At 29.8% G+C, this 14,517-nt stretch overlaps 1 long non-coding RNA gene across 1 annotated transcript; it reads left to right on the forward strand.

Annotated features, from left to right (window-relative positions):
• Positions 1-1,186: 1,186 nt before the first annotated feature.
• On the forward strand, positions 1,187-13,005 carry LOC143243664 (uncharacterized). Its single transcript, XR_013024700.1, has 3 exons — positions 1,187-1,395; positions 8,594-8,677; positions 12,079-13,005. It is a non-coding gene; the product is annotated as an uncharacterized LOC143243664 (long non-coding RNA).
• Positions 13,006-14,517: the final 1,512 nt, after the last annotated feature.

Below are 14,517 nucleotides of genomic sequence, written 5' to 3' on the forward strand. Positions count from 1 at the left end.
GAGTGCCTTTTTGAGAATTATAGTCCATCTTGTTTGATTTGTATTTTTGAAAATGGCTGTAACATCAAATAACTCAAAACCAGGACTGGAAAAGCCAACTTTAGGTAACTGACTCTGCTGTTTGAACTATCAGATTGAAATACCTGTTTGTTATTCTGGTGAGTTATTATTATAATTTTGCTACACATCTTTTAAAACCTTTTTATTAGTTACCTTTTTGGAAAGAGCCATTATGTCATAACTTGGAACCAGGATTGGAAAAATTAACTTCAGGTGACTGACAGTGGTTTTTGTACTTACCTGTTAATCTTCTTGGGGAGTTATGATAATTAGTTATGCTACAGAAAGTCCTTTACAACTTGAATTGCTGTAGTTTTTCTCTTAACTTTGTAGACTAGATGTAAACATTGGTTTTATGCTATTTATGTGTTTTCTTTTAAACTTTTTGTTTTACCTTAATTTCCTTTTATGAATTGTATTAAATTTACTTTAACTTTTTACTGGTTGTTTGGCACAGATAGTCTAACTGCTTTGTGCCATAACACATTAAACCAAACAACCAACCAACTTTCTGCTTATCTGGGTGCAGCTGTTTGTCTATAAATTTCAATAGCCTCCACATCAATGAGTTGCAAACATAACATTTGAAACCTTGACATCAGGGATTTAGAAACAAAATTAGTTAATTAATAATATTGCCTACACTAAACAGTCTTTTATATCTGACATGTGAAAGTACTCGTATGTTGGCAGCTGAGCCAAACCATTTTCTTTGTTGAGATTCCCGATATATATCTGACATGTGAAAGTACTGATATATTGGCAGCTGAGCCAAACCATTTTCTTTGTTGAGATTCCCGATATAAAATTTTTCCTTTTAGGTTTTAGTTGTTTGTTTTTGAGAAAATTTTGTATTAAAAAATATAAGGAATAATTTTCATACATTAGTTTCATAAGTTAATGAACCATATTATCTATTTATCAAGGCTTGAAAGATTTAAGGTTTTCATGAATTTTAAAAAGACAAAATTGAAAGGGTGTATTTTTTGCATTGTAACCATTTTCTTCACCTTTTTAATAAGTTATGCATCAGTATGACATCAATTACAAATCTACATTCAATACTTTTACATTTACTACTTTGTAAGCTTTTTTTTAAATTTATTTATTTATTTAGCAGAGCTATTTTACTTCATTTTTCTGTGTAGGTTGAAAAAGCAATAATACAAATCTACAAGTGATATATATTTTTTCTTTTCTAACATTTTGAATGTGAATTTTTTTTAGGTTAATGCCAAAGACACATTAACAGGTATAGCTGCTCGTTTTGATACTACACCTTCAGAACTGACCAATCTAAATCGACTTACAAGTCGACTAATTTTTCCTGGACAGGTATGTATAATTTATCTATCAAAAATATTTTAAATAAAATTTCCAGTATGGAGATCAGCCGATAAAGAATTTTAGTTTTTGTTCAAGTTTTAATAGACAACATTTCTCTGTCAATCTTAGACTTTCAATTTTTTTAAACATATTTGTTAATTTTTTATTATATTTCTTCCATGATGATATTTTAAGTTCTTGATAATGTATTATTTGAAGAAATGTACAGTGCAAGAGTAAAATGAGATGAACCACCTTGAAGCCAAGAATTAAAAGGTTTTTTTTTTTTTTGGTATGGGGAGAGAAAGCACTTTGGTCATCATCAGGTTCTTATCATTGCAGATTATATTTGCATATCTTGGTCTTAATTTAATTGCTAGATCACATATGCTTCTGCTTAGTCTTTAAAGTAAAATTTGCATATTGTAGTATTTTTGTGAATATTCAAATACTACTATCATATGAAATTAACCTTTGCCACATATACTTTTATTTTAAAACCACCAAAAGTGTTTGTCAACTATGTACAAAAAAAACAAAACAAAAAGGGGAGTTTCAGTGAAGCCCTTCTGGTCTAGAAAGAGTTTTTTTTTTTTTTCAAGAACACTAATTTTTCCTTGCATCTATTGAATTATAAAATATTATTTAACCAAGTGTGCATGAAGTTAGTTCATTGGAATGATCCCCTGTTTGAGAACCATATCAACATTATTTTCTATTTGTTAAGTGTATCTTTGAAATATAGCAGGCTTTACTGAAATGTGCAAGTGTGCTGTACACAAAAAACTGGAGGTTACAAAAGTATTTGTGGTCAAGATACGTCTGTATTTGCAATGCCAATCTGACCCATGTTCTGATAAGTCAGAGCAGATGATGATTAATATGAAGAACAAAAATCCTTGCCCCATTCATATTGTTTGTATACTGCATTTGCATAACATCTGGAACTGCCTCATATTCCATCTCTGTGGCTCATAATAAGTTAGAAATGGTGGATAAAACTGTTCTACTTTTGACACCACAAGAACAGATGACCTTGTTCCCTCAAGATTCATTTTACCAAGATCTTTTGCTCTCTCTAAACTTCAAAAACATTGGTATCCCTTTTTGTCCTATTGTGGATAATACAGGTTTGCCATTTTACATTTTATTAATATTTCTTTTTAGAAATGTTCATCTTTTAATGACAAGTAGAAAACTTGTTAGATTTTCTTAAAATAATCTTTTAAGTAAGTGTAGAATTGAATGACAAATTAGTTTTTTTTTCTTGACATTGTGTTGCTGTTTATGAATCTTCCAATTTGGAAAGTATTGAATTGTTGAGAGAATATATTACTGGAAAGTAAAATTTTTAACTTCTAGAGAATAGGTAATATAATGGAAAAATACGTAGAATGTAGTGTCATATTCTGTGTTGTAAGTTAAATAGTCTCACAATTACAAAAGACCAAATAGAAAGAATTAATGTGGGATTTATAAAACTCCTTGCATCTGTTGTACATTTCATGTTGGAAAAATGTGTAAAAATTTAAAATGCAAGATCAACAGGAAAAAAAGTGGTAGTAAAATATAGGATGAATTAATCTATATTAGCATAACATTTGGCACAAACATGTAGACTGGACCAACAAATAAGTTAATAAAACAGCTAGAATTTAAAATAGAACCAAATATAAGTGAAATGATTGAAATTGAAAAAAAAAAGATATGTTAATCAAGGAAGCTCGTTGAGGTATGGAAATAAAGTGCTGAACAGATGTGTTATAACTCTGAATAGCTTGTGTAATGTTAGGCAGGTCGAGTGGTTGGTTTGATTTAGCCGTTGGAGCTTTGAATAATACTACCTGTTGCACAGTTATTTATTTTACAAGGATGCAGTGGGTGAATGGAGCACACGGGCACTAACTAGAGGCTTTACAGTTAAAGCAAAGAAGCCTGAGACTAAGTTTTCAAGAATACTTCTTTTATTAACTTTTTAATATACTTAATGGTTACATGCAATATGCATTTTCTCAAATATGTTAACTTCTTTTCTTTTACTAAACATTCATTTAACTCTTTAATACTTAATGTGATAAATGATGCTTAGGAATAATGCCATTTAAATACTTGCAAAGAGTTCAGGAAAGAAACTGTTGGTTGTCTCGTTATGGCAGTGGACATGTTGAAGTAATGTAGAGAACTTGCATGGAGTCTGGAGGCAACTTCTTTTGTTGTGGGAGAGCTGACTTTTTAGATGTTACGTGAGGTTTTATTTGAATTTTCCTTAGTATCCTCAAGATCTGTGAAATAGTATGTACAACTATCCACAGGTAGTTCTTGTACTTAATTGGTCAACTCTGTGATTGTCAGCAGTAACTAACAACAAAAACAACTCTCATCATTGGCCATAAATAGTCAGTAAATTATCAGCCTCTTTTCTTGCATCTATACTTGCATTCTTGTTATTGATAGTTGATCAAAATGGCAACTTGCTTTCTTTTTGGGCAGTTTTAAGCTTGAAAATTATCAATTATCCACAGCTCTAGCCCAAATTTCCAGTGTCTTCAAACTGTCAGACATACTTCCTAGTTCTGTTTTATTAATGCAGCATCCATAGCTTTCAAAACCCTTTTACTGATCTTGATAGCATCTCTGTATAAACACATGGTGGAAAGTTCAGTATGTTTTTCTTGTTGTCATTGTTATATAATAATTTTTTCGTATACTTCTGTGTTTGTACTTTATCGTATCACTCTGTCACAATTCTCCTTATGTACAATTACTTGAGGCATTTAAAATATCTAGAGATGCCTCACTTGAGTCTAAATGGCATTTTAATATGCAAATGAAAATGTGGGTAATTCCCAACCTTGCTTCTACCATTACTCCTGAAGATATTTTCATACTTAGATTGAAACATGTATAGTATTGTTAGGGCAAGTACCTATTTTTAATAATTATTTGTGTAAGATTTTAATGTTGTATTGCCTTTAATTATAGTTTTATTTTTTGAAGAGGTGCCATTTTTAAATTAGTTACATTTTTTTTTAACAATGTGAAAAATGCACTTCTACCCCCCACTCTTGCACACAGGTTAATCATCTTTTGTACGTAATGAAATAAACTTATTTTTGAATATGTAGGAGAGAAATCTTTATTAATATGTAGTAAGGAAAAAAGTTAATACAGTGTACTAAAGGAAAGGATGTTAGAAAAACCAAAATAATATTTGAAATCTGAAATAATAATAATAATGTATATCTCGTGAATGTTTGTACTGTAAACTATAATTCAATGAAAAGTTTCCTCTGATAGTTACTAGTTGGAAACTGGTAATCAACAGTCTTAAAAACATTGCAGGAAAAATTATCAAGTAATAGAAGAATGGAAAATAGAAAATGATGCACATAAAAGGTGTAGGAAAAGTGACTTTCAAATACTATGATATACTTGTAGATGTACAGAAAATGCACATCTGAGTTCAACTGTCAAACTAAGTTTAGCTTCTATCACTTTCACTGTCATTTTGGACATCATTATTCTTGGTAGCAGAACCATTTCTTTTTATATTACTCTTTTAGAAGTAAATGAATCATCAGTTTTTCATTTCAGTAGATATTAACACTTAGTTGTTGGATGAAGTTTTCGCTTTTTTCCCCAACTCAGGCATGACGAGTTCATAGTTTGAGATGCAGTGACATAGCTAGTTAATTGTTCAGTTTAAGTTGTAGATTATGAATTAAGAGTGCTTCCTTTTTCCATAGTGTCCATTTATCTTTTGAGTGAAATGCTCACTGTTTGGTTTTTCACTACAGGTTTTTCTTAGGTGATTGCAAACTAATTATTGAAAGTGCTTTTATGTGCAAGCTCCAAGAATGAAGGAGCAATATTGACCCAATATAGATTTGTATAATACTAGTGATTTTTTTGAAGAAGATATTTTGCCTTTGAACAGGAAAAAACTTGCATATTTGTTGGTTTGATTTGAAGATTACTCTTCAGCTGACTTAGGAATAAATTGATTGCAGAATGATTTTGATTTTACTTTTTAGTTTGCTGTGGAAACCAGTGAAAGGTAATAAGGTGATGGGACATTTAGGAATGTTGATATATTCAAAATTACTTTTGTTGATGAGTGTTAGAAGGAAGGCATTTTTAATCCGATATTTTTTTTAATATTAAGAAGTTTATGATGAAAATAACCATACGCTGGTAATGTTATGCTTTATGAATTAAAATGCTTACTAGTTTTGTAAAAGTTGGGTATAAATGTGGTGATATGACAGTACAGGCCAGAAAATCTTGGTTTGTGGTAGTACTCAATTTGAGACTCAAAACAGGCAAAAATTGTTATACTGTAAACTAATCCAGTTAAAGAAACTTCAAGGTAAAAAGAGAAGTATCCTTTAACCATGTTTATAGAGAACCCATCTAAAGTCGTGCACAACCACTGATTATGTTTTAACCAATCCTAAAAAACATGTTTTTTCATGTAGTGTAAACTTCACTATTACTCTTGAAAAAATCAGATATACTGATTTCTTTAAGTTTTGAAAAATTACTACCTAGTATAAAATTACCAGTTTGCACTAAAAACAGATACATTTTTAACAACTTTGTCACAAAAATATCAGCATTACCTCTAATAATTGTAACCTCTCCAACAATGAAACTGCTGCCTTGAATAATCTAAAACATTTAAATTATGTTGTGCTTTCAAATCTGGACAAAGAAAATAGTGTTGTCATTTTCAACAAGCAAAACTACCTTAAAAACGTAATGCCATTTTAAATGCCTCCAGCAAATTTAAAGATCCCACCCAACAGAGAGAAAATGTGCTTTAAAGACTCGTATTAAAACTAAGAGCATTTTCATAACTCTAATTACAACCACCTTTTGTTCTTTTTTTGTGTGTATTCTTTATTATTATTCAAGTAAATAAAATGTAAAAATGTACAAAATTTACCAAGTGTGCATAAAGTAAGAGTAGATAAAATAAGAGATAAAATATAGTTTTACTGAAAAAGAAGTTTTGATATTCAAATGTAAAAGAGCATGCATATAACAGCATTTTCAATAACTCTAATTTACAACCACCAAAGCATAGACTAGTAAAGAAAAACAAACAGTGAACATTTCAGGATGATAGACTTGGCAAAAGATGAATGGACACTGTGGAAAAAGGAAGTACTCCTAATTTGTAATCCTACAACCTAAACTTCCAGTTGTTTAGTGCAGGTAGAGTATTTGCTTTGTGCCATAAAATACCAATGAACTTTCTAATAATGCTAGTGGCTTTCTTAGTTTCTATTTTGTCTCTCATACATTAGTTGAATCCTGTTGAATGTTATTGCCATGTTGGATCAGTTATCATAGCAAAACCTGTCTTTCAATTTTACTTTTTCTTCCACTTCTTTTTGTTGTTGTTGGAGATGGCTACTTTTTGATTCAAGCAATTTATTTTCTAGGTCTCGTAATATCTTACAAATACATTATTTAATTAATTCCCCCCCCCCTCCCTTTAGTGTCTTCCAATCATCTTATGTTGAAATGGCATTGCATCTGCCTTGGTCAAACTGTTTTGATTGCATTTTGTACTTTACTTAAAAATAAGATTTCTCTCTTTCAATTTCCTGTTCCATACATTTATTTAAGTATAAAGTTAAGTTTTTGGTTCTCAGATGCCAACTTAGGTGTCATTATATAGGTGGTTTCTTATACTGACCTGTTTGTTGGGCTAATTCTCCTGCTTACAGCAAATATAATTCCTTTGAAAGATGCAAGTACCTGCACTTGGATGATACAAACCAATAAACTGAGTTATCCAACTTCTTAATTGTTAAAGATACAATTGATTTAATGGAAAAAAATGGTGTGTGTGTGTGTGTGTATTAAATGCTGAAGTTGTTTTTATTTTCCCTTTTCTTATTTCCATCTTTCAAAGCTCTACTCAAATAAGTGGTTGAGTCTAACAATGCAACATATTTTTTTTATGTTAATTGGGCTTAAGATTTTGGCCAGCAGTGTATATATATAAATAAAATGTGAATGTAAAAGAAATGTTAAAACACTATTACTATTTCACATTTTGGCAGAACACATCAGTGAAACTAAGCATACAATTCAATGGGGAAATAACTTATATTAGCACAACCTGAAAATTACATTATGAATATGTGAATTTAATGAGAATTAAATATTAAACAAGCAAATTTAAATTATTAAATAAGAATGATGGGTCTAATGGAAGTTTTGTCAGTAGATGTCATGAAATTCTTTAATATGCAAATTATTCTTTGGTTATTGTATAAATAAAAGTTAACATTTGCAAAACATTACATTCCTGAAGATAATACCTTTATGTTGAAACATTTAGTGCATGTAAGACTGTTTTCTAGTATCGTCAGGAATTCTTTGTTGATTATTTTTTCACAGTATGTTATTGGTATTTTATTGTAATTTTGAGACTGGAAACTGCCCTAGTTTTTTAGAATTGTGTAATGTTTAATATTAAAATACTCATGATTATTTAATATACAAGTTGCAGGGAATTGTAAACATCTTTTCATACTGCTGATTTATGTTGTATATATGGATTGAAGTGTGTAATTTTTTTTATAAGTCTTCTAAAAAGATTTCCAAACTACAAATTCCTTTTTTTTAGTGAATTAAACTACAGGTTTTATTAACCAATAATCAATTTTTCTCTGAAAAAATAACCAAACTCAGTTCTTTGAGAACAGTGTGTAATATTAAAATAGCTAGATATTCGTATTGTGGTTACTTTAAAATTATCTACTCATTTCTTCATTTTATAATTACCTAGGAAGAAGATAAAATATTACAAAGAATATATTAAGTAAAGTTAAGTAAGATGTTATGTGCATGGAATGAATATTCATAGCTAAATAGCAAATTGCACAGTTGTTTATCCAATGTTTAGTATCATTCTAAGATACATTTTAAACAAAAGTTATACTTTGTGTTTTCACATTGATTGTGAAGTTAAGTATACAAAGTATTTAATTTACCTAAAATAATCTCTAGGTAAACTTATCTATTTCATTGCATATTTAACATTAAATACTTTATCTCTCTTTTGTGTGTACTCACTTTGAAGTGAAATTTATTTTTAAAATCACTAACCTCTTTTAATTTTAAAATAAAAGTATTATCCTCTAGATAAAGAATTTTTTAAAATTTTTTATGACAAAATCTTGACTAGGTTCTGTATATTCCTGAAAAATCAGGGCAGAATGAAAATAAACCTTTATTAGAAGAGGCAACAGGAGGGCTTCCCTACTCTGAGGTAAAACATGTGAATACTAATTCCTTTTGTGTTTTTACTTTTGTTTCAAAAATATTTAGTTTCATATGGGCTTGGTTCATTTTAACAAACCTTGTAACTAACAAGTAACTATTAACATATCCATATGATACTTTTTAATGAAGTACATGTATTTCCAAAACCTTCTCCCTCATCTCACAACAGCTAATACTCAGCTGCTGGTTTTTTTTTGTTTGCCCATCTAAGCATTGGTCAATTGTTTTTTTGATGTTGCAGTGTTTTATATGACACTTATCTCTCTCAACAGGGGCATAGATCCTGGAGGGATGGGGGATACATCCTACCTTCATTTTAGGTGGGGGTATGGTGCACACAATTATTCCCCCTACAGTTTGTCTGTTGAATTGATTTTATTGCATCACAGGCCTACAAATTGCGTGTTTGTTCTTGTGATTCTCGTGTTCTTACCAATCAAATTACATAATTAGGCCTAGATGTAGGCTTTTTCAGTAGCCAAAATGTACATCTTTTAATATAGGCGTGCTTCTAAGCTTTTCGATCTGAGCGATAGTTTGTAAGTATCAGTCAGTAAGCCTAAGTATACATGCAAGTATCATAGCAACAAGATTACTCTGTGACTGCATGTTTACAGCTTTCAGGTTCACGTAGTCGGAGATTACCAATTTGCAAATTGAACAGTCCACATAAGTGGTTGCAAAAATCAAATTTTTGGGTGTAAAAAAAATCTACGGCCCTGTCACTCAGTATGGGCTCAGTAAATTTCAGTGACCATCTGACCTCTCATTTAAAGACTTTGTAGATGTAATACTTCTAACTTTCAATGCAGTGAATGTTTGTTCACATTAGGTAGTTTTTCAGGCAATACAAGTCTCTCTCACATGTAAAGAAATCATATTTTTAGTGAAGAATTTTTAATAAAAATGAAATAATTTGCCTATGCAGATAATGAGTATTTTTTTGAAAATTCTGTATGCAGAGAAATATATTTCCTTTCTCAAAAATCTCAAACTTCCTTTGTGTAATTCCTAAGACCTACTAAATACATTTCAAATGTTTTTTCTTCAGTAAAACTTGACAGTTTATTTTTCTCTAACCTAACTCCAAACATTATCAGTTAATTTGACTTGGTTTGTAACCACCAAAAGTCAAAATAAATCTAAATTATCCTTTTTTTTTTCTATAATGACTTCATATTGTAATACGAAACTACTTTTATTTTAAAGATGGCTTGTATGGGTGTTAAAACTTTGTTACAAACTCTCTTTAACCTGAAAATGACCTAAGAAGGTTAAAACATTGTTGTTAACTTTATTTTAATTAAAATTTTAGTACACAAAACAGCCATCTTTAGAATAAATTTTTACTTCAAGTGGGTTTCTCATCATCATGAATGTGAAACCACATTTGTTTAACCTAAGTAGCTCTAAGTTTAACTTTGTAACAATATATATCTGTTTATAATTGAGTTTTGTTATTGCCCTTTGAATCATGACTAATTATAATCCAAGTCATTATAAATTGTAAATCACTTGAAACCTATAGCTCACCTTAATCTGTCAAATTATATTACCCACAAGCCACTTTAACTAGTACAAGTAACTTTTGTGTGTGCCTTGTGAAACATTATTATTTATTTTAGTTAATCTGATTTTAACTAACCTAAAAATATCCTTGCTTTTACATTTTAGTTGCTTTTATACCTATACATAAAGAAAAAACAAATACTTGTATTAAAAAAACAAAAAAAAAACAATTTGTTCTTGCTCTTGGTTGTCGAAGATAGTTAACCCTAATTTTCTAATACTTCTCATAGTATAGCAATTAATTTTTATTTAATTCAATAATGCTCGAAACAATATAGATTAATAACATGCCAAAAGTAAACAAATTCTCATACCTATTAAAATCTTTCTTGCTTTCGAACTACCCTCTACAGCGTCTGTGTTCACTGAACATTTCTCTGCCATTTCTCTTACCCTGCATCACAATAAAGCTAAGCAGTACTCAAACTGCACTATTTATACTGACTCGCTTAGTTCTCTACTGATCCTGGAACCACTTCACGTTAGTTCGCACCTTGCTCTTGCCGATATTCAAAACTGACTGGCTCATTTCTCTTTAAATCTACTCCTGTCTAGTTTTTCTGGATACCAGGCCATGTTGGTATTTGCAGTAATGGCCTCATCGACACAGCAGCTAAATCTGTCTCCTCTGGCACTATCACCACTGTACTTATTCCATACATGGACTATGGTCCTGTATTCAAGGCTCGGCTCTGTGCCAGCTGGTAGTCGACTTGGAATGAGCAACGTGAAAAAAGCTTTTCCAAATAAAACCCCAGTGTGTTGTCTGTGTAATACTTGGGGGCTTGTTTTTGTTAATAACAAACTAACATTATTCAGAGGTTTGGATTTAATGTTTAAAAACTCTTCAATATTAATATTCTCTCTATCTGTGTTGGTGCTTGGCCAATGACAGTGATAAATCATATAAAGTTCCACTCACAGTACATGAATAAATTATGGGTGAAAAGCATACATGTTCTGGATGTAGTGCAGGCCCTTCACTAGGGTACCAATCTTCTATTGATATACCCCTAATCTCTGTAGATACTTTTGGTGTGGGTAACATCTTAACTGGCCCTTCTGCTTTCTCAGTGTGGGATTCTAGTTGTAGTGTGAGAAGGGATAAGCATGTTTTGGAAGCTAATGTTTTCTTAGATCCAAATTGTATTTTCAAAATTACTTACCATTTAGTTCTCCTCGCACCCACTCCCACCTATCTTCCCCATCAAGAGCTGGTGTTGGAGACTATGAATTGAGTCATTCTTGAAAAATTTATAATGTTATCTGAATGAGGTGCTTAAGTACAGTTCCAGGATAGAGGGTGCATTGATGTAAGTGGAGAGTGTCACAAAACAAATTTTGCCAAGGGCAGTTAACTGTGGTATGAAAGACTAACTAGGAAGTGAAAAGAAATCAGACCAATGCTTAAATGGGCAAAGGGAAGAAATCCTAGCAGTCAAATAATAGCTGTAGTGTTACAGGAGGTAAGTATTATTGAAAATACATTTTTGATTTAAGAAAATATTAATTTTCACAAAACTGAACAAGTTTTAGTATTTTCTATACAAAATAAATCAATTTTGTCATTAAGTATTTTTATTAAAAGTTTTTGTGAACATGTGAAGTGAGAAAATTAATTAGTGCAAGTGTAAAGCATTTTTAATGTTAAGAGTAAAATTATATATTTCACTTATATAATCATAAAATCTCTTAAATGAATATCAAACATATTTAGTAAAATTGCATATCTTATCAGTTATTTTTTTTTTCTACTAGTTTATTGATTTGGTTGTTATCTACCACAAAAAAAGTTTAATTACATCTTTTTCTTTCTAGAATGACTGCAGATTATAACACAAAACTACATTTACTTTTCCTTAAAAGCTTAAGGCTCGTAACAGTTTCCATTTATTTCTACTTAATTTTTTGTTTTATTGCCCTTGGAACCATGTGTGTTTAGTGATCCCATTATACAGACTGTAAGTCACATGGTAATGCATAGCTAAAGTAGTAATGTTGAATAATGTAATGTACAAGTTAATGGTGAGCATACCTTATGAAATAATGTTTTTCATTATATAACCTTATCTAGCCTGTGAAATTTGTCATGTTTATATATTAGTTACTTTTATCACAAGAAATAAAAATATACATTTAAAACAAGAAATTTAGTACTCATGTTTATCCTCTTGTTTTTGTTTTTTTTTTGCTATTTGCCTGCTTTTGAAACTTAAGCTTTCTTTTGTCTAATGGTAATACAAGTGCATTAAATAATTTCTATTTATATCAGATATGCATTAAATAAATAAAGGAAACAATGTCCTATAACTTAATTTAACTGTTTTGTTTTCTTTTAACTGAGAAATAAGTGCATTAATTTCTTTTGCTACCTGATTTAAACTTGGCACTAAAAACTTTCAATCTGTAAGTGCAGTAACTAAATTTACCAAATGATATATAAAACTAAATTGTTCCCATTAAATTTTTAAACTTTTGTTAATTTTTAACATTCTAAATGTTATAAATGATGTAATAGAAAATGGCAGGGAAAGAATTATTGGTTATTTGTGGAAGAGATGATAAGTGGGTGTGGCAGGTGGGTCTAATTTTTTAGTTTATATCTACATAAACAAAGAAGGCTGAAGCATATAAAAGGTAGACTATCTAAACCATAATGAGTAATTTGTTATACTCAGGGCTGCAGGGAGGTGTGCTGAAAAAATAGAAAATGGAGAAGTCAGAGCAAACAAATTTTATGCACATACTAGGGAGAATGAGAATTTATTTAAATGTTTTATTTTAAAGTTAAAGAATTAAAATTTATATGCATGAAAATTTGTCTTATTAACTGTTTTGAAGCCATGTTTATTTATGTGCAGTGATAAGGTAGTGTGATTAAACTTTGAATCTACTTCTGTAAAATATTTTAACGTTCATACTATGGCCTACTCATAGTGAAAGGTTTAATTGTAATAAATAAATAAAAAATTGTGAAAGTACTGTCCACTGAATTTTAATAATGTTTTTACTTTTAAACAAAATCAGTGGTATTGATGTTAAAGTGTATTTCAGTAAAAAGAACAGGAAACTTCACTCTTAAGAAAAACATAATTTCTTAGAATTTAAAGTTAATATACTTATTATTATTGTTGTTTTTATTTCTTTTATTTTTAGCAGTTTGATTGAACATTTTGTAAATTTAAGGTAGTGTGCTTTACTACATGTAAATACAATTCAACAAAATTCAAGTAAGCTTTAAAGCCAGAACATTTATTCATGTTTATACATATGTAACTGTTTTAAAAGGCATTGTGACTAGTGTATGGCTTGGGCCAGTGCTACTGTACACTTTTCACTATGAAGCCAAATAAAAACAATAATAATAATAACAACAACAACAACTTATATTCAAGTGATTTTATTAACACATCCTTTGTATCTATGATGAATAGTTTCATTAATTTAACTTCAGATATACTGTAAATAAAAATGTTTTTTGTACTGGTTATAAGCAATCATAGTAAATGTAAGAAGGAATTGTTAACATTTTTTGAAAGACAAGATATGATAGAATGGTGTAGTTTGTGAGTTTGACTTTCTTGTTTATATTTCAGTAAAGCATAAAGATTGAAAGCCATATTTATATTATGGCTTAACAATATGTATATTATAAGTATGTAATTTGTTCCAAACTCAAAATATTATTATATAAGGCTAGAAAAATGTAAAATGGACATTTTGGAGAAGTGTTGTGATACAGAGAAGTTAAGAGTAAGAATTTAAATTTCATTTTGAAATTAAGAAATTTATGTATTAAAATATGAATAGTAAATTGCATTTTTATGCCAAGCTTTATACATATATTTGTATAATTGAATTGTGAACATAAATCTATAAAAGGATATAATGTGCACTTTGACCCCCCCCCTCTCCTGTGCTCATAGGGTTTAATGGGACACATCTCTGTTTATGCACTTTTGTGTGTTTATTGTATATTTTTGTTAAACATAATGTTGCAGAAGTGGGCTCTGTGTCAAGAATTCTATCAGAAAATTCAATACAGAAGTGTAATTTATCTGTATATTACAATTAATTTTATGCATCTCTATAATAAATAATGCACATTAAAGTATAGTAATGTAGTTTGTAAATTATTAACAGTATGTTTTCTGGTATGCATGCTGTTTCTCTTTACAAAAATAGACTTGTTCTTGTATTTTATGCAAATGACTTACTGCCTGCATTATTTAATTCATTCTACATTATATTTACAGT

The sequence above is a fragment of the Tachypleus tridentatus genome, unplaced genomic scaffold (assembly GCF_004210375.1).
Source record: "Tachypleus tridentatus isolate NWPU-2018 unplaced genomic scaffold, ASM421037v1 tig00000257_pilon, whole genome shotgun sequence".
In the NCBI taxonomy this organism is placed as follows: domain Eukaryota; kingdom Metazoa; phylum Arthropoda; class Merostomata; order Xiphosura; family Limulidae; genus Tachypleus; species Tachypleus tridentatus.